Genomic DNA, 5,147 nt, shown 5'->3' on the forward strand with positions numbered 1-5,147 from the left:
GGAAGATCTGCTTTGACCTCCTGATCTCCCAGTAAAGCCAGTATAGATGTTGAGCTTGGAGGAGTTGATGGCCTCCTTCATCTTCTTGTTGGAGATGTTTGCTAAACTCAGCACCACCACAGATCAGAGGAACGTCCACTTGTCAGCTGGACACTGGAGTTTCTAGTGACCTGCAGGATCTTAGTTGTGGTGGCAGCAGGCCTGTTCCAAGAGCTTTGCTCACATTCATGATCAGGCTTCATCATGGTTCTGGACCACTGAGTCATAGAAGCTGATCCTGGGGTGGACTGTCTTCAGGTGGCTGAGGTGTCTGGTGGTCTTGGTGGACCCTCTGCATCTCAAGCTGAGACCACAGAGTCCTGTGTTCTTGAGTCATTGTGTATAGTCTCTGTTGTTGGAGAGCTCAGTGTGGTCCCTGATGGTCTAGTGGCTAGGATTTGGCGCTCTCACCGCCGTGGCCCGGGTTCAATTCCCGGTCAGGGAATGAGTTATTTAGAGGTTGAGGGAAAGGTGATCAGGTGGTCCACATGATGGTGGAGGTGATGAACTGTGAATCCATCATGGCTCCACTCTCACCCCCATTGTAGTGTCCTTGGTTCACTCTGCCATGGCCCCATGTTGAAGGGTGACTGTCTCATTCAGGTTCAACCCTTTGTTAGACTCTATTAAGTCACTGACTCCAGCAAGGACAAACTCTGTAATCCTCCTTAGTAGCTTTGGTTCCTCCTCAGCACAGAAAGTCCATTCACTGATGTAGGAACTGGAAAACTTAAGAGCTTCGGTCCTCGGTTCCTTCCTCCATTGAGCAGAACAAACACAGAGCAGAGAGCAGTTCCTCCTACAATTCTCAGAAAGTCTGAGGGCACCAAAGAAAGGAGGGAAATGCAATCAATGTTGAATTCATTTACATTTCTTATATTTGATAAAAGCTAGAACTTAATAAGCTGCCATCGACCTTGATGACCAACTCCTTCACTGTGTGGTTCAGAGTCCCTGGTGTGATTTGTGTCAGGACTTCAGAAGCTCCAATCCTCTCTAAGTTCTAGTGAGAGTGGAAGAGATTATAAATGAGAGAAGCAGGGCCCTCACTCAGAACTGAACCAGCTCAGTTGGGAGAGCCTTAGACTGAAGATCTAAAGGTCCCTGGTCCGATCCCAGGTTTCAGCAGAGGAGCAGCATTGACTTTACTTTCCAGTGGAGGAACTGCAGACATGAAGGAAACTAACATCTTGTCCTGTGCATTCTTGTGACATTCAGGACATTTTTGGAGCCTCTTGTTGGATTTTGCCACAGAGAATCAGAGCCAATCAAAAGCATGGTGGACTTTAACATGGAGGACTGAACAAGTCAAGAAAGCATCAGTTTGACCTTCACAGGTGTTTCTGTTCCTGTCTAAATGCTGTAGAAAGAGCCTGAGGAGCTCAGACGGTAGAGCATCAGACTTTTAATGTGAGGGTCCAGGGTTCAAGTCCCTGTTCAGGTGCTGTGGAGGTTCCAGTGTTTGACAACATGGTACTGGGTGAAGTTCAGTGTTGAACAAACTGTCATCATCAAAAGTAGAAGTGTTCTTGTCTTGCCACTGTGAGACAGTCGCTAGAAAACTGACCAACAATAATTTCATGTGGCATGCAATTTACAAAAGACCACAAATGACACTGGTCAAGTCAGTTTTATTTGTATTGCGCCAAATCACAACAAAAGTTCTCTCATGACTCTTCACTAGTAGAGCAGGTCTAGAACCAAACTCCTTCAATGAACCTCCACCCAACAATTCTCCACCAGCAGCACATCCTGCAACAGCGGCGACAAAAACCTTCCTTTTAACAGGCAGGAACGTCGAGCAGATCCAGGATCAGTGGGGACGGCCTTCTGCTTTGACCGGTTGGAGGGAAAGAGAGCAGGAGAGCGGGGCAGAGACAAAGACAGATAATGGAGGAAGACAGATATGCAGAAGGAAAGAGTGGGACAGAGATAAAGAGAGAGAGAAGTGAAGAGACTGATGGACAGACGGTGAGCAGGTGGAGCTACGGGTGGCAGCTTGAGCCTCTTCAGGTCTGCAGCCTCCTCCAGCAGCACCCACATCTGGGATGAGGGGAGCCTGAAGGCTCTGGAGAAGGAGACGAGTTAGTAATACATATGAGTATGATTTATGTATGACACATATAGGAGGACAGAGAGGAGGAGAGAGAAGCCCAGTGCACCATGGGAGATCCCCCAGCAGTCTAAGCCTTTAGCAGCATATCTAAGGGCCAGCCTAAGCAGCCCAACTATAAGCCTGATCAAAAAGGAAGGTCTTTCGTCTGTTCTTATAGGTCAAGAGGGTGTCTGCATCCTGGACTGAAACTGTGAGACGGTTCCACAGGAGGGGAGCCTGATAGCTGAAGGCTCTGGCTCCCAGTCTACTTTTAGAAACTCTAGGAACCACCAGTAACCCTGCATCCTGGGAGCGAAGGGTTCTAGCTGGATAATAGGGGACTAGGAGCTCTGTCAGGTATGAAGGAGCCTGACTGTTGAGGACTTGGATGGTAGAAGGGGAATTTTGAATTCTCTTCTAAATTTGACAGGGAGCCATGCAGAGAGGCCAGTACAGGAGAGACATGGTCTCTTCTACTAGTTCTAGTCAGGCAGCAGCGTTCTGGACCAGCTGGAGAGTCTTTAGGGACCTCCTGGTGCAGCCTGATAGGAGGGAATTGCAGTAATCCAGCCTGGAAGTGACAAAGGCATGGACTAGTTTTTCTGCATCTTTTTGAGACAGGATGTGTCTGATCTCAGCAATGTTTCACAAATGAAAGAAAGCAGTCCTCGAAATTTGCTGAATGTGGGCATGAAAGGACAGATCCTGAACAAAGAGACCTCCTCGGTTCCTTCGGGTGGTGCTGGGGGGCCAAGGTGATACCTTCCAGGGTACCTGTCTCATTAGATAAACTTGTAAAGTGTCATGAGATAACTTCTGTTGGGATTTGGCACAAAATAAATAAAATTGACTTGACTTGACTTTGAAGTTAGAATTAAATTTAAAGTAGAAAACTCTCCCCTCTTCAATCCTGTCACTCAGTGTTGTAAACTGTTTCAAACAAATTCTACTGTTCAACAGTTCAAGTGTTTCTAATGAAGCTGAATGTTCTCCTCTACTTTCCTCAATTGTGTTTCTTTCATGTCCTCCTGAGATCAAAGACAGAATTCTAGCTACTGTCAAAGCCCTGATGACATCATGAGGAATTCTGACTTTGATCTGGAGCCTCTTGCTTTAATCTGAATTTGATCTGACTCATGTTTTAGTTTAGGTTGCATGATACCGACCACCTCATTTCTCCGGATGGACTGGTGACCTGTCCAGGGTGAACCCTGCCTCTTGAACAATGTCACCTGGGATCACCCCCCCCCCCCCGTGACCCTTAAAGGATAAGAATAGAAAGTGGATGGATGACTTCTCCAGGAACGTCCTGCTCACATTGGTCTGTCTTCATTTTGACTCCTCCCACTGCCACAATGACCAGCCTTTATACTCTTGGTGACTGGGGCCCTGGTTGCTGCAGGCCTCAACACCAGCCTGTGGTTGTGAGCAGGGCAGAACAGAACTGACAGTATCTCCCATGCAGGACCTGGGTCAGCGCCTGGTGCCAGCTGGGGCACCGCTTTAACCTGGACCCCTAGAAGATCTTCTCCAGGAACTCGCCTTTTTCAATCGAAACAGCGTGAAACATCAAGTAAAGAAATAGAATTATTTAATTCACAATGAGGCCTCTGTCATAAAACAAAATGAACAACTGACTACCTCACCATGACTTCACTCTGATAACCAGGAAGTAACCTGGTAGTCAGAGCAGCAGTGCTGAGGTCTGTGGACTCACAGGAGGATTCTTCTTCTGGTCACAGGTTTGAAGATACCAGTGGAAGAGAGAGGAGAGGCAGTTAGAGACCTGCCACACCTCTCCAGTGACCTGGGACATGATGGCAGTGGTGGGATTTGAACCCACGCCTCCTCAGAGACTGGAGCCTAAATCCAGCGCCTTAGACCGCTCGGCCACACTACCTCACTGTGCTGCTCTCTGAGTTGGTCTGCTAAAGGCATGTTGAAGAGGAAGTAACATCATGATATAAAACTTATTCTGAAGGGGGACCCCTTCCCTCCACGGTCACAGGAAGTGACAACAGCACCGCTAGAAGCAGGAAAGAAATGGTAAAAGGACTCAGTTTGTACAGAGCCTTTCTACCTCAGCAGCACTCAAGGAGCTGAACAATGTCCTCTCATTCACACACACTCACACACTGATGCTGAAGGCTGCCATGCAAGGAGCCAACCTACTCATCAGAAGTATTTAGGGGTTCAGTATCTTACTCAAGGACACTTTGACATGGTCACCAGGGGTAGTGAGGATGGAACTGGACCCTGGTATCTGCAACGACTCCATCAACTCTTAATCTAGCAGCTCTGCTGGGTCCAACTATTTTACAGAACATTTGACAGACCTGTGGAGCAGTGAGGACACACATGAGTTGATCACATGATCCACTGAAGCACCATTTTACCTGCCACTGAGGTCACCAACATGAGCTGGAGTTGGGACTCTTGAACTGAACCTGGTATCACAGCGACACCTACTGCTGCAAAATGGAACAGCAACATTGAACCAAGTACAGGATTGGAGGGAGACTGATGGTCGCTGTTTGGGTTTTTGAAGGACAAGGAGGGCGTGGCTTCAAGCTGGATTCTCAGAGGCGATTTCCCCAACCTCTATATTGGCATCTACACTGTCATCCAGTCATGTGACTGAAGTCATCCAGTCATGTGACTGAAGTCATCCAGTCATGTGACTGAAGTCATCCAGTCACGTGACTGAAGTCATCCATTCATGTCAGTGATGTCACTTGGCAGGACTCTCATTGCCGTCTCATTCTAGAAAAGAATCCAGACTCCACCTGTGGCTCCATGATAACTGAGGGACCTCTGGTTGGAGGCTGGACGATGATGCAGCAAGAACAAATACCAGTGCCAACCAGATCAACTTAATGGCAGTTTTTGTAGTGATTTGATGCCTCATGAGGAGAAAATTTGGGCACAAATGTTGGACAAGAGTGTTTGTGGAGGGGTGTTTTTGTTGTTGTTCCAGAGTTGTAAGTCACTGTAACTGCAGCTAAAAGATTGA

At 47.5% G+C, this 5,147-nt stretch overlaps 2 non-coding genes across 2 annotated transcripts; one reads left to right on the forward strand and one right to left on the reverse strand.

The window, feature by feature from the left end:
* The first annotated feature begins 412 nt into the window (after nt 1-412).
* Nucleotides 413-484, forward strand: trnae-cuc (transfer RNA glutamic acid (anticodon CUC)). Its single transcript has one exon. It is a non-coding gene; the product is annotated as a tRNA-Glu (tRNA).
* A 3,468-nt stretch (nt 485-3,952) lies between these two features.
* On the reverse strand, nt 3,953-4,034 carry trnal-uag (transfer RNA leucine (anticodon UAG)). Its single transcript has one exon. It is a non-coding gene; the product is annotated as a tRNA-Leu (tRNA).
* Nucleotides 4,035-5,147: the final 1,113 nt, after the last annotated feature.

Source organism: Aulostomus chinensis, chromosome 1, assembly GCF_037954235.1.
Source record: "Aulostomus chinensis isolate RoL2024-O1b breed Wild chromosome 1, RoL_Achi_v1.0, whole genome shotgun sequence".
Lineage (NCBI taxonomy): Eukaryota > Metazoa > Chordata > Actinopteri > Syngnathiformes > Aulostomidae > Aulostomus > Aulostomus chinensis.